This window comes from Triturus cristatus, chromosome 7, assembly GCF_964204655.1.
Source record: "Triturus cristatus chromosome 7, aTriCri1.1, whole genome shotgun sequence".
Taxonomy (NCBI): domain Eukaryota; kingdom Metazoa; phylum Chordata; class Amphibia; order Caudata; family Salamandridae; genus Triturus; species Triturus cristatus.
This window is the reverse complement of record NC_140590.1, coordinates 237983198-238003309: the sequence shown is the minus strand read 5'-3', so window position 1 is coordinate 238003309 and position 20112 is coordinate 237983198. Positions and strand designations below refer to the sequence as shown.

Here is a 20112-nt window from a genome sequence, read left to right as displayed (position 1 = left end):
GGCCCGGGGTCCCTCCCATTGGCACAGGGAGCAATGGACCTGCAGCCACACCCATGCCACTAAACTAAAAAAATGGCTTCCCCATTGGTGAATCAAATAGCTAAAAAAGTTGGCCACATTTGAAAATTGGGGTATTTTTGAATTTACAAAGAGGCACAGTATATGGAGGTTTGCAAGGTATGGGTGACTGCATGCATTTATGCTTGCTGCAGGCAATGTTTGCAATAATATCAAGGAAAATCAATAGTGAAAACAATCACACCAAGCATAAAATAGGTCCAAAAATAGCCAAAAAAACGGCCCACAGACTGACTTGTCAGAGCAGCACTAGTGACACTCCGAGATTGCCCTATAGGCAGAGCTGTCTTAACGCAGGGGCAGGCTGAGCAGTTGCCTGGGGACCCTAGGAGCAAAGGGGCCCCATGCAGACCAGAATTTAACACTAATTTTCAGTTAAACATTTGGATTCCTGTGAGTGGTTGTGTGGGCAGAGCCCAGTGCACTGCTTTGCCCAGTGGCCTATAATCCTGTTAAGATGGCGCTACCTGTGGGCCAGGCCGACCTTGCCCGTGAGTCAGACAGCACAGCACCTTCACTCCCATACTGCAAAGCGAGTAACAGGATTCTGCTACACACTCTGTTATGAAGATAACATAATCCAAGGAGAGAACTATCGCCTTAAAATGTTTCTGAAATCGTTTACTATCCTATGTGATTTGGTTACGAATCCAAAGGTGTAGTTGAGGGAATGTCTAGTTGGCTTTGATATTTGATATTGAACAGTGTAATCAAACACAGCTACTACAAACGAACTCCCATGTAATACATACATCAAACTCAAGAGAACCATTTATACCATTGACACTTTAAAATGCCTTGCGACCCTCTGGGTATGAGGCATGTTATATTTGCAGTTAACTAAACAACGTGTGAGATAATGAGAGAAAAATGTAATGAACAAGAATACAAACATCAAACTTTGCTAAATAGTTTAAAAATTGCTTCATAGATGTAAAACAAATATTGGCAAAGTCAATAGGTCCGGTGTGAGATGCCAGTCTTTTGGCTATGTCAATGTCCTTTTTGTTTTGTCATGAGTTTTGTAAAACTCCATTGTTGGGGAAGCAGCTGTATCTCGTCAATCTGGAAAAAACAGCAGTTAGAAGTACAAACATTGTTTTACAGTCACAAAGCACTCTTTGCCACAGTTCTCCCTGGTGCTGAAGAGAACTACTTTCTATTGATATGCGTTTTCTGAAAGAGAGGAATGAAGTCCCTCACAGTGAGGTTAGCCAATGGCTGAAGTGGGCAGAAGGAAAATGTGAAAAACACAACAACAAGCCAATGGATGAAGATGAAAAGGGTTGTCTGAAAGTCCCTTTAAGTATATATATATATATATAAAATTCACTGAAAAAACCATAGGTTTCACACACGTTATAGTTAGGAATTAGCATTTAAAAAACCTTGCAAATTCACTTAAAAAACCATAGGTTTCACACATGTTATAGTTAGCTGGGCATTTCACTCGTGAAAAACCAATGAAATTCCCCCGTTATAGTTAGTGCAGGCAACTATAACTCACGCGACCGCAATCCTCTGCTGATGACGTCAGATATTACATCACTGTATTTAGACACTTATTTACCCATGTCTTCTTCCATTAATTTTTAGCTATACATATATTACAAATATTTTTTTTTCCAGAAAGACACATATGTCATCAGTGATGTATTATCTGACGTCATCAGCAGAGGATTGCGGTCGCGTGAGTTATAGTTGCCTGCACTAACTATAACGGGGGAATTTCATTGGTTTTTCACGAGTGAAATGCCCAGCTAACTATAACATGTGTGAAACCTATGGTTTTTTAAGTGAATTTGCAAGGTTTTTTAAATGCTAATTCCTAACTATAACGTGTGTGAAACCTATGGTTTTTTCAGTGAATTTGTACGGTTTTTTAAATGCTAAGTTATGTATTTATTTATTTATTTATTTATTTTAAGGTTTTTCACCGTGCGCCCACGTTACGTAGTTCACGCAATTTTTCCGTTTCTACCGTGCGCGTACGCTACGCGCACTCCGCGATTTTTCATAAAAAATTTTAAATACATTTTTGCCCTTGGGGGTCCTTCTGGGACCCCCTGACCAAGGCTAGGGGGTCAGGAACAGTCCAGCCTGCCCCCATTACACGTTATCCACCTTTGTTTTTCACCCCCTCAGACTGCGAGAGACAAAATGGCGGCCGACACTTCCTGGTTTCGACCGATTCGAATGTTTACTAAGATCTAACAACCAATCAGAATCGCGCTCGCGCACGGCGGCGTGCGCGTACGGTAAGCTTACGGTACGCGCTCGGAGCGCGCCTATAGATATATATATTGATTTAAATGCTATTTTCTCAGGAAATAATGAACAGATTTACACGAGACCTTCAAAAGGCACATCCCTGACCTGAGGGCTACCTCTCTGCCAAATTTCAAGTAATTCTGTTCAGCAGTTCGGGCTGTAGCTCGGACTAAAGGTCCTATGGAAAAATGCATGGGGAAAACGCGTTTTGGGACCTCCCCTTTTTCTCAGCCCCCGCTTGACGAATCCCCCCGAGACTTTCAGGGAAGGAGCGGAGCGGAGCGCCCCACCTATTTTGAGAATTTCGCGAGGATTCGTCAATCGGCGCCAAAGTTATTCAAAATAGAATGTTGCAGATTTCCTATGGAAACACGGTCCTAACTATAACTATCTACTGGCGACCGCCAGTAGATAATATATATATATATATATATATATAGATAGATAGATAGATAGATAGATAGATAGATAGATAGATAGATAGATAGATAGATAGATAGATAGATAGATAGATAGATAGATAGATAGATAGATAGATAGATAGATAGATAGATAGATATTTGTGAGAGCTCAAGCATTTGCCACAGTTTACCTTGCATTGTATTGCATTGATATTTCTATAGGACTTGTACTTGGATAAAACCATCCATGAAGTGGCAATGAGGGAAAGACGTAAAAGGGAAATGTATTAGATCAACAGGGTCAATTAGACAGGACAGTAAGGAAGTAATTTTGAACTTGGTGAGGCTGGAGCACCACCATAAATAGGGCCTGTTGGACACAGGGCTGTCAGGACATAGTAACCTGTGTATTTCTAAAGCACACACTCACCACTTGGGACATCTTGTTATACAACTCAATGGCCCTCATTTTGTTGATCCCGAAAGGATGAAAGACGCAGTGGACGTGCTGGAATTTGAACCTGTGACCACAAAGTCAAATGGAAAATCCTAAAGTGGATGCATTAATCCACTGGCCCTCCCTATTTATCTAATGATGGTTGCAGAGCAAGAGCGTCACAATGTCTTCAAAGAAGTTGCCAAAGTAGCAGATCTATTGAAGCTAACTGAATCTCTGCTTGCCTTGTGGGGATCTCTAAAAGAGAGATGTAACAAAGGGCCCCATGGTACAGGGAGCCCCCAGGTCACCTGAGGAGGCCCACTCAGCCACCTGCCACCCTTGCCATGATAGTCTGTCCGGGTGAAAGAAGGGGTGTACTTTCAAGGTGGTGGGAGGCAGTATGATTTCATTGCACACCTAATCTAATTATGGCGGAGGTTTGGGCCAGAGAGCGGGCCATCACTGTGCTCATACTCTAAATCAGGCCCTCTGGGCTCAAACAGGTGCAGCAGTGGATGGTATCTGGGCAGTGGCGGGGGAGGAGGGAACCAGGAACGGACAACAACATTAAAACTAAGGGGCATATTATCAAGAAACGGCGTTAAAATTATCGCCGCTTTAGCGGCAGAAAACTGCCGCTAAAGCGGCGATAATGAGCTTGATAATATGCCCTTGAGAATTCCCATAGAAGCCCTTGTTCTGGCGTCAACATGGGCTTCTATTGGAATTCTCTGCGGCATATTATCAAGCCCATTATCGCCGCTTTAGCGGCAGTTTTCTGCCGCTAAAGCGGCAATAATTTTAACGCCGTGCTTGATAATATGCCCCTAACTTACCTGCATCCACAATTATCCGATCTAGCACCGTGCACTGCAGGCACAGGCTCCGAGAATCCCCTGCTGCCACACCTGACACTGCATGAAAGCGGCGTCATGATTGTCCAGAGCGCCGCGAATTTGCGCTCCCAGGTAGACTGCGAGCCTGTGCCTGCTCTCTAACCCAGCAAAGCAGGTGGGATTGGAGAGAGCTTCAGCGCTCATGACGGTTTGGCCGTCCTGAGACGGTCGGCCAAACCATCATGCACACTGTTTATAGTGCAAAACACTCCTTCACCAGCCTGTCATCTCTGGTCCTGCCTCCAAGCCTCGGCTCTGACAGTCAAAATGAAACGATATTAAACAAGCATTTATTATCAGATTTTTTTTTGGCAGCTGGCAGGGGGTTGGGGGGGAGTGATGCTCCCCTGCTATAGCGGAGTAGCTGCCTTTTTATCGGGTGCAAATTGCATTTGTGCTGCATTTACCAGCATGCCACATTAGCAACTGAATGAATTAAGCTTGGTCTTGGTTTACACTGGCAGTTAACAGAAGCTGTTAACTGATGGTAGCTCCTTGTAAAACAGTGTGCAAGGGTAATAACACTAGGGAAACGGCTGCAAAAGTCAAATGCTGATGCTGCTCCCCATACTAGATGAAGCTGGTGTCATAGGGGTTATGCGTCAGAAATCGAATCCTTCGATATCCTCAAGAAGTAATAAGATGGGATTTTACCAGATACAGAGTAGTGCCTTCTGCGTACAAATCGTTCATACCAGTTGCTATCTTTGAACTAATATGTTACGCTATGTTATGGTATATTGATTTGAATAGTGCACTAATCACCCAAGAGGGTATCCAGGTGCTTGGACAGGTGTGTAGGTTTGAGGTCCCCAAGGTGCTTATACGAAGAGCCAAGTCTTAAGCTTCTTACGCACTCAAGAAGAGAGAAGGAGGCACTGATGCGTTGAGGGAGGTCGTTCCATGTCTTGGGTGCAATGCAGGAGAATGATCGACCTCCAGTTGGGCTTTTCAGGATGCGGGGATTGTGTTCAAGTAAGAGTGAGGCAGAGCGTAGAATGTCTGGTGGGTTGGTGAAAGTGGATGCAGATGTTCAGGCATTCTGGTACTGTGTTATTGTTATATTTGTTATCTATTCAGGGTTCCTTTTGGAACGCGGAAGTTGGAATGCATTGGGGATTCTAGAACGAAGTTCCAGGATAGTCAGTTTACTGCTGACATCTGGAGTTGAGGGCCAAATGGAAACAATGGTTCAAAGGTTTGGCAAGGTACATTATAGTAATGGATGGGTCCATATGTAAGCCAGTCAGAAAGCTGGAGCTTTTATATAATTCTTGGGGATCAGAAGGCCAACGCATTTTTGATCATCTTCCATTGGTTTTGCAACCTGATGTTCATAAGAAAGCAGTATATAGGTTAAGTAACTTCTTCAAGGATGCTACAAGTATAATAGTGGAAAGACACAGATTTTATACCAGGTGTCAGCTACAACATGAGTCCATTGAATTTATTTAGCTGAATTGCGAGTATTATTTGCTACTTGTGAATTTGATGGTTGTATTGATTCATATTTGAGGGATCAATTAATTGTGAATTGTCTTAACAAGAAAACACAAGAGAGACTTCTATGTTGCAGAAACCCCAGTTTAAATGAGACGCTGGAAATTACTAGAGGCTTTGAGAGATCAGCCTTAGCCTCAAAGGAATTAAATTAATCTAAAAATTAATCTGATGCTGAATCAGTTAATGCAGTGGTATCCGAACCAAAAGTTGTTACACATAAGACTCTAGAGAATAAAAAGCAAGGTTACTGTTTTATATGTGGATCGTTCACGCATTTAGCTAATGCAAAAAACTGCCCAGCTATAGGTAAACCTTGCATGAACTGCAGGAAGGTTAGACATTTTGCACGAATGTGCAAGAATACTTAGAGTTGGCATACTTGAACAATACGATGAGAATGTAGATCATATTTCTGTCAATACTAGAAGGATTATCATAGTAATGGCCTAGGCCTATTTCATTAAATCTGACTTTGACATAACTAAGCCAGGGGATAGCCTTGGCATTATCCATGGCCATGCAGTCCTTAATAATCGCCCTTGTGAGCTTTAAGTCTTCTGACTGCCAGACTTTGGCCCACAGAATCAACGGGGCGATATGAATCAGATCTTCAATAAAACCCATCCCAACCTCAGAATGGCAGAATGCTGTGGAGGCACATTTTGGGAGCATCGACAATCTTTTTAAGAACTTGTTTTCTAATGTTTGCAGCTGGGTGCCTTTATGAACTCCCCATACTCCCGCCCCATAGGTGGCAATAGACAAGCATTTTGCTTTGTATAAAGTGATAATTTCTACTATGGGTTTGTGGCCTAGCTTACATGCGAAGCGAAAAAGGCCTTCCACAGCACGGTTGGTGTTCATCACCCTAGATGTAATAACGAGGTCCCAGTTATATTTATTAAAAAGAACATTCCCCAGATAGTTAAAATTAGAAATCTTTTCAAATTGCTTGCCCTTTACAATGAATTTCCTTGATTTGGTATGGCATGGACCGCAAACCATAATATAAGATTTTGTGAAATTAACTTTTAGGTCCAAGTCTAACATAAAGTCAGCGGGCCCGATTCACAGAACTAACTTAAGAGAAAATCCTAAACTTACTACCATTTTGGTATTCACAGAAGGCACTTACTCATTTTGGTATTCACAGAAAGCACTTACTCATTTCAGTATTCACAGAAGTTAGGAGTCCTAACTTTAGGTCTCCTAAATGCCTTCTGTGAATACCTAAAGCCTTAAAGTAAGTATTTTTCTCAGTTTAGGAGTAGCACAGTTAGGAGTCCTAACTTTACTACTCCTAAACTGAGAAAAATCCTAACTTTAAGACTTTCGGTATTCACAGAAGGCATTTAGGAGTCCTAAAGTTAGGAGTCCTAACTTTACTACTCCTAAACTGAGAAAAATCCTAACTTTAAGACTTTCGATATTCACATAAGGCATTTAGGAGTCCTAAAGTTAGGAGTCCTAACTTAACTACTGCTAAACTGAGAAAAATCCTAACTTTAAGACTTTTGGTATTCACAGAAGACATTTAGGAGTCCTAAAGTTAGGAGTCCTAACTTCTGTGAATACCGAAATGAGTAAGTGCCTTCTGTAAATACCAAAATGGTAGTAAGTTTAGGATTTGGTCTTAAATTAGTTCTGTGAATCGGGCCCAGTGAAGGTATTCAAAGACTTCTGCAGGCTGTTTGCGGTTAGGGCCATTAAAACCGTGTTGTCCACATATGACAGCAACGGGACCGGACTGCCACCAATTTTCGGAAAATCTAAATTCTGTTCTCTGAGGGCTGCTTCTAGGCCATTTGTATACATGATGAAGAGAATCAGGGTCAGGTTGAGACACTGTGCATTTGTCCCCATGCCTCTTCTGAATCCATATTGGGTTTTGGACATGAGCCCAGATGAATCTGCCCATGTTTCAAATCGCGCCAGGATGACCCTTCCCATCACCTTCACTTTGGCATTAATCAGGGAGATGGGCCTATAACAGGCCGGGTCATCCTTAATATCCTTTTTATACACGGGTACCACTATAGCCTCTTTCCATGAAGTAGGAATGAGGCCACATATAGCCACTCTAAAAACATTTGTCAGAAGGGGTGCCCAAAGTTGAATATTACTTTTAAATAAGTCGAGGGGCACCCATTCAGGCCCTGCAGCTTTAATTTGTATGCCTTTCGTAAGGGCATCTGCAAATTCGCTCACTGCTATGGAAGAGCTCAAAAGTGTGCAGTGGCTTGGTTTGCTGGGGCATCGTGGCTTATGTCCTGGCTAGTGATCCCCTTTGGATTAAAAATGTTTGTGTAGTGCAATTCCCACTCTTTCTCTGGTATTAGTGAATCCATTCCCCTTTTATCCTCTGAGAATAAAGGGCAGTTTATGACCTCCCAAAAACTCCTAGGGCCTTTGAGTGCGCTCGCTTTCTGTAAATCTGTCCAGGCCTCCTTTCTCAATTCCTGCTTCCACTGCGCTACTGCATTGTTGTAGGCCTGTCTTGCACTCTTGATTAGGGTTTTATCCTTAGGGATTATGTGTAGAGCCTTTTTTAAATCCTATTGGGTCATTGAACACTGTGCGTTGAACAATTTAGTCCCCCTAGGTTCTCTAGCTACTATTGTGTTTGTCAAATTTCGAGAAACGTCCCTACAGATTCCCTCAAAACCCTGTATATCTATTTCCGGGGGGGAGTCCTGATCTAAACATTTCAGTATGGAGCTCAAGTTTGCTTTAACAATGCTCTCCTCAAATTGCGGGGGGTTTATCTTATTCCATTTAATTCTCACCCTCTGGTTACGGTTATACTGGAGAGGGCGGCCATCGCCTTTCACCTCCTGAGCAATTACATGTAAGGAGGCGATAAGGGGATTATGATAGCTGGCATTGTTGTGCTCCACTTCAAAACTGCCCACCAACGAGGCAGAATTTCTGGATATTAGCATAACATCAATGACACTTTCACTCCCTCTGCCCATGAAGGTGGGATATTTAATTAATGAGTTACTAGCTACGGTATCCACAAAAATTAAATCATTCACTATGATAATGTCATTTAGGGCATCTCCCTGTGGGGTGTGTACAAAGTGCATCAGGGGTTGTCCTTCAGTGTCCGTTAACCCACATACTCTATCTGTACAATGCCGACATATAGAACAATTAAAATCCCCCACCCAATAAATACACAGGGGCTGCCACTTCCCCGCGACTTTTTCAATTTCCTCCTTAAGATTTATAATAATATCACAGATATTTGAGTCAAAACATTATAATACCAATTAATTAAGAGAGTCTTGACTTGAAACAAGTTAAAAATCAAAATCAATTGATACCACGGTGATTCCACGATGGGCTTTGCTTTAATTGACCCGTATTTAAGGGAAATCAGTGTCGCTAGTCCTCCTTTTGCTCTTCCTGCTGGGGATGCAATCGCATGTACATTCAGGGAACAAAAACCATCTAGTTCAATATTCTCCATGGACCATGTTTCCTGAATGCAGATAATATCAAAACCAGCTATATACTTTAACCACGTATCATCTTCTAGTTTGAGTTCACGGGCTTCTGAGAATGTTATGTTTAAAGACAGATCAATTGTCACTAAAGTATATGTGGCAAAGAAAGGATACAACATTTTAGGATGGGAATATCAAGGGAAATTTGAGATGGTTTTAAGACCAGACACAGCATGTCTAATTTCTTGGTGGGTCTACCCGCAACTAATGATGCTCTTCAGCAGTCGATGCTCAAGCACAATGCCCTATTTGAGGATAGACTAGGCGTGTTGCAAGGTTTTGAACATAAAATAATTCTTAAAAAGGAAGCTGTGCCAGTTATCCATAAAGTACGAAAACTTTTTTTATTGGGTATTCGAGAGTCGTTGTGTGCTGATATGGTTATTGAACATATTGATACTTCACCCTGGATTTCATCCATTGTCATCGCGAAGAAAAAGGGCACGGGTGATATCAGACTTTGCATCGATTTGAAGTCACTGAACATGAACATTTTAATTGATTGCTTCCTTTTGCCAAAGATTCAAGAGATGCTTGCTCAGATGGGTGGTGTCAAGCTCTTTTCATGATAAGACTTGAAGGGGGCTTACCATCAAGTGGAGTTGATCACGCTCTTTGACTGCTTTTAACACTCCCTTTGGAGCTTTTAGGTTCTTGAGGATGCCTTTTGATCTAGCATCCGCTGCCTCTGTTTTTCAGAAGTTAATGTTCAGGCTGTTTGGGGAGTGTAGGAACGTTCTAGCGTATCAGGATGACATGATTTTCTCAAAAGATGCTGAGGAGCACTTGCATGTTTTGAGTGGGTTGTTATGCACTTTGGAGAAACACAGATTCACAGTTAGGAATGTAAAATGTAGGGGCCCGATTCACAGAACTAACTTAAGACAAAATCCTAAACTTACTACCATTTTGGTATTCACAGAAGGCACTTACTCATTTTGGTATTCACATAAGGCACTTACTCATTTCGGTATTCACAGAAGTTAGGAGTCCTAACTTTAGGACTCCTAAATGCCTTCTGTGAATACCGAAAGCCTTAAAATTAGGATTTTTCTCAGTTTAGTAGTAGTACAGTTAGGACTCCTAACTGTAGGACTCCTAAATGCCTTCTGTGAATACCGAAAGTCTTAAAATAAGGATTTTTCTCAATTTAGTAGTAGTAAAGTTAGGACTTCTAACTTTAGGACTCCTAAATGCCTTCTGTGAATACCGAAAGCCTTCAAATTAGGATTTTTCTCAGTTCAGTAGTAGTATAGTTAGGACTCCTAACTTTAGGACTCCTAAATGCCTTCTGTGAATACCGAAAGTCTTAAAATAAGGATTTTTCTCAATTTAGTAGTAGTAAAGTTAGGACTCCTAACTTTAGGACTCCTAAATGCCTTCTGTGAATACCGAAAGCCTTAAAATTAGGATTTTTCTCAGTTTAGTAGTAGTAAAGTTAGGAGTCCTAACTTTAGGACTCCTAAACTGAGAAAAATCCTAATTTTAAGACTTTCGGTATTCACAGAAGGCATTTAGGAGTCCTAAAGTTAGGACTCCTAACGTCTGTGAATACCGCAGTGAGTAAGTGTCTTCTGTGAATACCAAAATGAGTAAGTGCCTTCTGTGAATACCAAAAGCAGTAAGTGCATTCTGTGAATACGAAAATGGTAGTAAGTTTAGGATTGTGTCTTAAGTTAGTTCTGTGAATCGGGCCCTAAATTTTTAGTTGGCCATATAGATTATCTGGGTCACCACATTTCAGGAGCAGGAATTGAACCTAAAGCTGACCTTGTCAAGGTGATCGCTGACAGTCCTAGACCGGAGAACAAAGACCGATTGAGGTCTTTTCTGGGACTTTGTGAATATTATTTATAATTCATTGATAATTTTGCCTCCCAAACAGAGCCCTTTAGAAAATGATTGAGGAAATTAGAGCAATTTGTGTGGGAAGAGCCTGAGACATCAGCGTTTGGTACTTTGAAGGAACTCATTCTGAAAGCACCCGTGTAACATGCGTTTAGGGATAATGTGCAATCCATTGTAACAGTAGATGCAAGCGGGGTAGACCTTGGTTCTGTTCTCACACAAATAGAAGATGGGCAGGTAACAGACTGTTGGTTTCACTTCAAGGTCTCTCTATTCGATGGAGCGCAAGTACAGTACAATAGAAGGGCAGCATTTAGCCTGCATTTAGGCGACCAAACACTTTAAAACCTTTTTTGTGGGGAAACAAATGTGTCCTTGTTACTGATCACAAGCCTCCTGTTTATTTAATGTTTAAGAATGACCATGACAAAGTACTTCCAAGATTGGTGAGTTTGTAACGAAGAATATTTGAATTTAATTTTACAGTAAGGCACATTCCTGTAGGAAAGAATCCTTGTGCATACTTTCTGTCTAGATGTCCCATGGATGAGTTTCAGTATGATGAAGATGTGGAATGTGTGGTTGGTGTAGTTGATGGGTTAGTGGTCCTGGATGGAGCAATAAGCAAACATGAATGGATTGAGTGCTCCAAACGTGACAATACTCAAGAGTTGATTAAGGATTTCATTGTCAAGGGTTGGCCTGAGATGAGGAACCTATATTGCAGTCCTTTCAGAAGGTTAAGGATGAGTTAACTATTGAAGATAATGCCATCATGAGAGGAAATTAACTGGTTCCTCCATCTGAACTAAGATCTGGATTAATTAATTTTGCCCATCAAGGTCATCTTGGGACGATCGGCACAAATAAACGCTTGTGGCAGTATTTTTGGTGGCCCAAAATAGATGTTGAAGTTGAGACATATGTGGGGGAGTGTGTGAATTGCCAAGATGCAGATAAAACTGTGAGTGTGCGCAACACTCCTCTCCAGCCAGTGAGTTCTCCTAATGGCTCCTGGAAGAAGCTGGGTATGGATTTCATAGGCCCAATGTATAAACTTAGTACAGATATGAGGTATACGTTGGTGAAGATTGATTATTACTCAAAGTGGATTGAATGCAAATTTTAGAGAGAACCTACCACCACTGCTGGGTAGAACTATTGAAGGATATATTTTGCAGGGAGGGAGTTCCCCAGATTTTGGTTTCGTACAATGGTGTCCAGTTTAAGTCGCAGGTGATTCAATCGTTAATGAAGATGATGGGAGTTGATCACTTGACAGTGGCCTTGTATAGTCCGCAAGGCACTGGTAAGGTGGAGAAAGAGAACAGGATGCTGAAGGAGATGATTCAGATGATTAAGGGCGGGCGCAAGGGTGTCTGAAGCTGTGCAAGAAAGATTGTGGAGTTATCACAATACTCCACACTCTCTAACTGGGGTTTCGCCTTTTGTGCTGTTAAAGGGACGATATGTATTTTGCAAGTTAAGTGCCAGTTGGGTGTTGGAGCATATGCGCAGTGCGGACAGAATGCCTGATCTGGATCAAGTGTGTGACAAAGTAGAGAATTAAAAACCAAGCTGAGTTATGATAATAATAAGAAGGTGAAAGAAGTTCGGTTTCAAGTGGGTCATGTTATTAAAGTGAAAAGACCAATGGGGATGAAGAAGAACAATTCTAAGTTTTTCCCGAAGATGCACATTGTTAAGGAGTCCAAACTTGCAGTTCGCGTGGAGAATGGGAAATGGTGGAGCAAAAGAAGTGTGGTTTTAGTGGGGAACAAAGGTCTAGTGGATGATAGCTGTGAGGATTCAGGGATGGAATTGTGGCACTTGTTTGAGCAGCATGTTTCTGGCATGCCAGTCCACAATCATTTGGGTGAGAACCACATGCCGAATTTGGGTGAAGGAGATGCCATGCCAGTCAAGGATCACTTGGGTGAGAAGCATATGCTGAATTCGGGTGAAGGAGACACGGCTGGTGGAGCGTTGATTGAAGGGCAAGATAGGAGCCAGGTGGGAGCCCATATGGAGGGCCCTGTGGTTGCAAGGGAGAATCGTAGAAGAGTGCGTCCTCCTCAATATTTGAAATATTATGTGTTGGGATGAGGTGTTACTTTCTGGACACCTGTTCTTAGGCACCTGTTTTCATTCTGTTGTTAGACTTAGTTTTGTCAGGGTGGTCTTAATTGTGCTGTGTTATTTCGTGGCTATTGTTTTGGAATATTTTTGTGTTTGGTGTCTTGTTTCTTTGGGTGTGTTTTTTGTGGTGTGGGTTTAAGTTTCCCTTAGTGGTATGTGTTATAAGGGAGAAGATGTGTTATGATTCGCATATATTCGGGGTTCCTTTTGGAATGTGGGCTTGGAATGCACTGGGAATTCTTGAACGAAGTTTCAGGTTTGTCAGTTTACTGCTGGCACCTGGAGCTGAGGGTTGTCATTGTGCTGTCTGGAAAGAAAGAAATGTACTTGCCTATGCCACAAGTGGATTCCTTTTCTTTCACTGCTCAGAAGAACTCATCAGTTATGTAGGGCTTTGTATGTGTACGTGAGAATTTTGAATTGTCTGCGCTTGTGCATGGGGAGCCAGTGAAGCTTCCCGAGGTGCGGTATGATGTGGGTGCGGCATGGAAGGTTGAGTATGATTTTTGCAGCTGTGTTCTGGATGGTCTGTAGTCTGTGATGGAGTTGTTTGGAGATTCAGGCATAGAGAGGTGCTTGCAAGATGGTCTGCCTGGTGTTCTGATGCTACCATTTGAAAATTATTTGCAGCATGCGTAGGATGTGGAAGCACGAGGTGCACACCGTGATGACTTAAGCCATCATGTTGAGCTTGTCATCTAGGATGATCCCTAGATTTCTTGCGTCGTCTGTGGGTGTTGGTCCTAGCCGAAGACCAGTACTTCTGTCTTGTCTGAGTTGAGCTGCAGGCGATAGGCTTGTATCCAGCCTGCTACCACAATCATGCAGTTAGTGAAGTTGGTTCTGGCGGTGGTTGCTTTGTCCGTCACAGCGAGGATGAGTTGGATGTCATCGGCATAGGAGATGACATTGATGTCTTGTAATCGGATGGTGCTGGCAAGCGCTGACATCATACCCCAACATTTTGTACCAGTGCTCTCTGAATGGCATCGGACATGCAATGTGTGCAAAGAAATGCCTTTAGGTCTGCTTGGAAACGCTATTCACTCAACGGCTCTCAGAATCAGCCAAAATGTTACTACTGCTAGTATTATTGTTGCTATTATTGTCATCTTTATTACCATTATCTATTACCATAAACTATGAATAATATTATTGTTATTATTATGCTTAATTCAATAACATGAATAACATGAAAAATTTGAATGTGTGTAATAACCTCGGTCGTTAGCTTGATGCCTTACTGTTGATTTATCGCGGTGATCTGAAAATAATTCTGAAGTACAGCAATGGATATAGATGAACACCAGGGGGCGCTATGCTTTTAGAGTTGGAACAGTTTGAAGCCCAGCAGCAGAAGCAAACGAATTTTCAGCTTATTTTTGATTGGCTTTTATTTTACGAATCCGGCATGAGACCTTATCGAATGAGATCATATTTCGTTTCACTTTAGTGTTTAACATGGTAATATAAAAGCGTGCTTGCTACTGAGAAGAGGTTTTATTTTACCATTAAAAGTTTTGCATAACTCCAGAGAAGTTGTGGTACTCTCCCTTTCAAAATAAAGAACAGATGCTCAGTGCCTGCCCACTTCAAACACTGCCCTCAACCCAATACTGAGGAGCCGCCTCGCGCTGTGATTAAAGGAACCACGTGACGCTGTTGTGGGCAGTGACGCATGCGTACGCAGTGGGGTGAATTCCTTAAATCGAAACAGATATATATTGAGTGGAAAAAAACTAGTTGATCGAGGGTTTAATGTTGTGTTGGAACACTATCAATCGATGCAATACAAAACACACATAGGCCGGGACAGTGCAGCCTGAATGTGTGCATGATTCCACACGAAGCCATTAGTGTGTAGTGTGGAGTTGGCGGGCCCACATACTCGTAAAAAGGATTACACGGACACAGTTGGTTAGGGTGCATAACTGGCCATGAGCACATGCGCTCGGCCCCATTTATTCTCAGGGTCACCTGACTGGTGACGCCTGTGGTGGGTGGGTGTTCAGTGTGTGGTACAACAGGGGGAAACACTAGAATGCTGATCGAACGATCACTACATCCCTGCCAAACTTTAATAAAGGTCAAAACAATGAAGTCCGAACCTGTGGGAGAGAACATAATATGAAAACAAACACAACACAATAATAATGACTTCCACGGAGTCTCTTTCGTTGCTGGCCAACCGCCGACGTGGGTACCCTTGCAGCCGGGACCACTATTTCTCCTTGGCACGATGTCAGGGTGCCCTGTGAAGGTAGTCTTTCTTGGACTTGCAACGTGGAAGTGTGATCTACAGTCTCTCTCTTCCTATTCCACATCCAGTGAAAGTGCAGATGGAAGGATGGTGGATCAGTTATGTGTTATTTTCCACTGTACAGTCCTGGGTGAAGTACTTTCTCCATCTGGTGATTCTCTACCGTCAACGGGATTTGCAGTTGCAGGACGTCCCTCTCACGGATGCCCCTCCCCCCATGGTGTCCCCTCTCACCAGACGACCCGGGGGCCCTTTGCTGCCAGGCTTCCACTGGACCAGTGGACTTCCGCTGTGTCGCTCCAATGAGGTTGGAGGAGTCGCTACGGGTCACCTCTGCATGTCCTAAGTACCACCGGAAAGGGTGTTGTTGGCACTTGCTCCTTTGCATTCTACCTTTGTCCTCCCAGAGGCCTCTGCCCCTTGGACATCCACGGTCCTGTGTCCGTTCCATTCGAGAGGTGGTTGTTACCAATGGACCGGCCTGCTCGCCTCTGTCGTCACCGGGTGATCTTGGGATTCGCAAGTAGATGTGTACTTCCAGTGATACTGATGTTTTCCAGGCATCCGTGTTCCGATGTTCTTGCACCTTTGCACTTTCTTCTTTCAGGTGTTCCCCTTCTGGTGTGTTGACCTGTCACGCACACTTCTTTACTCTTTTCCTCTTCTTTTCTTCCTTCACCATGGCTTCTTGCCACTCAAGTTCTGTCTTCTCTTTCCTTCCTTCGCGACGCGGTCTGGTCTTCTCTCATGCTGGTCTGCCCTAACCAGGCCTCTCCGTGTAGCGTGCACTCTACACGTGTCTCCCTGGTCTTGTCCTCCCCTAGGACACTATCTTCACCTCGATCTGTGACTGGACCTGCCGCCGCGACCTTCTTTCGTTCGATTACTTCTGATTTCTAGTTAATGTCTTTAAACTTCTCTTCTGTCACTTCCTGGTCCTCTTCGCGGACCTCTCCTCGGTCGTTCACTTCACGGACCTCTTGTCAGATCTCTTCCCTCTCTCTGACCTCTTCGCAGGTCACTTCGCTCTCTGACCTCTTGTAGGTCGGTGTCATCCTTGCGACCATCTGGTAGGTCGGCTTCTTCCTGTTTGCGACCATCTGGCTGGTCGGCTTCTTCCTCCTTGTGACCATCTGGCAGGTCGGCTTCGTCCTCCTTGCAACCATCTGGCTGGTCGGTTTCTTCCCCTTTTGCGGGTTTTCGTGCTCCTGGTGGCCTGTGCAACCACTTCTTCTTCTCTCCGCAGTCGCATTGCTTTGGCGCGCTTCTGATTGCGCCCTTCGTTTGCTTCATTGGGCGTACTTGCTGCACATTCTCTTCAGTCTTTCATTCCTGAAGCTGTAGCCACCGTTCCTGCTCTGCTGCGCACTTGTTTGATGCTGGGTTCCTGAATCACCCTTGTGTTTCTGGTGGTGCTCCTGCTTTGTCTCCGCTGCTGCAGCAACAGCCTGTGGCCACCAGGCATCACTGCGCTCTCTGTCTCAGCTAGGTTCAGTGCTTCTTGTGGTCTGAGGCAGTATTCCTTTTCTCCACGCCCCACTCACTGCTGGTCTTTTGAGGGCGCTTTTGAGGGCGGTCTGCCACTTCTCTGCATGCAGGTACTTTTTCTTTCATTTCCAGCCACGTTGAGCAGCATTTGCGGTCGCTGTGCATTTCTGTTCCCTGTAGTAGTTTCTTTTAGATACGGAGAACACACTGCCGTCAGGGCTGCCACTCCACTTTATTCTGGTACCTTTATTTGCCTTTCACTTGGCCTCAAAACTGTAGCAGCGTGCAAGTTGTCTTGCTGGGCACCATCCTTTATGCCCGGGGAGCCTTCACTGTGTTCTAGGCACATGTTGCTATGCCTTTTTCCTGCAGCTGGTGCAGTACTGCTCCTCGGCCACTAGATGGCGCCACTGTACTGTTCTTTGCGGTCTGCGGCCTTAGTGTGGTGTAGCTCCGTGTTCTTTTGTACAGAGCCTCTCTCCTCTCTACCGGCGCTCTGTCACCACCGTGTGGGGCCTTCACAGGACACGAAGTTTGGCCCGCTGCTGCTGGCCTCTCCCTCGCTGGTGTTCCCCACTATCGGTTGATGTCGGGCACTTCCAGGTCTTCCCTGTTGATCCTGCCGGCCCTGCGCTTTTCAACCACATGGGAGGCGCTCCTGTCCAGACGGCTGCCGCCCGGGACACACGCACACTCGCAGCCCGGTCCTGCAGGACCACCACCCCATCACCGCGGTAAGTGTTTTATTTATTTATTTTTGTTAGCAGCGCCGGCCGCACGCAGTCACTTGGTGCACATGGTACCTGGCAGCAGACCCTTTCACTTTCCAGGCTGTGTGGGGGCTCGTGTCACTGCAGCTGCGGGTGGGCTCCGTGTTAATCTTTTACGACTGACAGCCCATGCCACTGAGGGCCGCCTGGGCTGACATTATCTCGGCATTGTTCGGACAGGCTCTATCAATTGCTCCGGTCGTGCTGGGGCCACACAGAGGGCTGGCGTGGCCTACTCTTTTGCACCTGCTGGCTACACATACAGTCTTTCCTCGAGCGGGGCGCTTACACAAAGGTGGCTCCTCCGAATACATGCCGCCGGAGGCTCTTTCATCACTCAGGTGTCCCGGACCCCACCAGAAGGCTCCGTCTTCAGCCAAGTAAGTGTCCTGACTTTTCGCTGTTTGTGTCATTTGGGTGCCGAGCCCTCGCTGCCACACGCGCTTTGGGGCGGGTACGCACTTTCCGCTACTCTGGGCACTTTCACATTTGCCGCCCCTGTCGGCCGCTGCCCAGACGCTGTCTCCTTTCTCCTCCACCCCACCGCCGCAGCCTCATACCTCACACGCTGCGCGGGGTGGGGGGAGACAGGCACCGTTTGTCGTCTTAGCGGGGGTGGGGAGTAGTTAGCTACTCCACTCCCCGTCCTCCCGCGGCCGGCACACCTTCTCCTGTTTGAGGCGGGGTGGGCTCCCGCGGACCTCCGCTGGTAGTCAGTCTTCGTCGCGCTGTGGTCCCCACACCCCTTCGTGTCTATGGACTCACCTCCTTCCTCAGATGCGGGGTATGCTGCCACTCACCTTCTTTTTCATGCAGGCCTGGGGCACTTTACATGCCCATTGGGCCGTTAGGCGGGCGGCGCGCCTCATCGCCGGGGGTGCCCTCTACATGGGCAGCTCTCTCCCCTATTCCCCATTTGCAGGGCTGCTGCACGCACAGGCACAGCCCCCCTCGTCGCCAATGTGGAGTTGGCGGGCGCTAGGCCCACATACCCGTAAAAGGATTACACGGACACAGTTGGTTAGGGTGCATAACTGGCCATGAGCACGTGCGCTTGGCCCCTTTTATTCTCAGGGTCACCTGATTGGTGACGCCTGTGGTGGATGGGTGTTCAGTGTGTGGTACAGCAGGGTGAAACACTAGAATGCTGATCGGCTCACTGGTTAGAGGAGGCAGACCTGGAAGCAGAGGTCAGCCCAGGACCAGGGTTCAATTCCTGGCTCGGCTGGGTCTTGAGTCCATAAAATGTCCATGGACTCGATAATTCTCGTTCCAGTGCCTACTCGACTCATGGGTTCACACTCTGCGACTCTGGGCAATAGCTTGCTTAATCTCCACATGGGCCCCTCGCGGCGGGATGCCTGGCTTTCACCTTGTGGATGCCCTGCTGGGTTATCTCACAGGGGAATACCAGGACGGGTTCCCTAAGCAAGCGCTTAGAGACCGCTTGGTGATTTGCGCTATATAAATTCCTGCACATTTACATTTACATTTACATGTAGCAGACCTAAGTTTTCTTCCAGGACGAGATCTTGAACGAGAAAGCTATGCTTGTGAATGTGCTGCAGGAAGCTTTCGCCTTTTAAAAGGTAGTTGACTGGTTAAGTACGGTAACAGTCAAAACATCCTAACAATGCATAAGATGAGATGGTGGCTTATAAAAAACACGCACAGCAAACAGGACTGCACACGACTGATGAAGAAATAATACGAAATAACACAAATCCTATCAGATAAAATTCACCCCCTCGGGGGTTCTGCAAGCAAGCCTCAAGCAAAGGAAAAAGGAGTGGAAGGTTATTATATCACTGCCTCAGGCAGACAGAATGCACAGGGTCAGTTCCGGAAATATGCGACAGGAATGTGCGCCAACCCTTCAAGCAATCTCCAATTTACAAATGCCTCAATTAATTTTTAATTAAATCTATACAAATCGTACATTTCGTGGAATATAGACAATATGAAGACGCTTCTAGAGCCCTTCACTATTCCACTCACCTCTGAAGACATGAGGACCAGTCCGTGGCAGATAGTTATTGGCTGAGCAGGCAACCAATACTATGATTGGACTGGGCAAGACTGACTTCCTGCAAAATATTACACAGAAAGAGCTATGCTAGTACCTCAATGTATCCCTGACACTTGAGGCCCGAACACTTTTCAAGACATAGCTCTGACCAGACCACGCCCTTTTCTGAGCATTACTGCTGTGTCACACAGTACCAGTTTCAGTGCCTCCTCACGGTCTATGTTGCGCTTAAGTGCTCACCCACACTGCCCTCTGAAAAGTCAAGATCCAGTCGGCAATGCAACAGTACCAATGGCCATAGGACACCAACGGTAAACAAATCTCACCAGAGAACTGCCCAGTTAACAATGACTGCCCCAGGACCTGCAGAAAAGACCTGAAACACAGGATCCATAATCAAAGGCTAGGCTGTTCCTGTGCAAGCAAACGACATGTTGACTGAAATGTATGTATTTGATTTGACAGCAGGTAAAGAAAC

At 44.9% G+C, this 20112-nt stretch overlaps 1 protein-coding gene across 2 annotated transcripts in view; it reads right to left on the bottom strand.

Moving 5' to 3' along the window:
* Window positions 1-20112, bottom strand: part of LOC146809300 (cytochrome c oxidase subunit 6B1-like) — a 165012-nt gene that overhangs the window by 11461 nt on the left and 133439 nt on the right. The window lies entirely within an intron of this gene.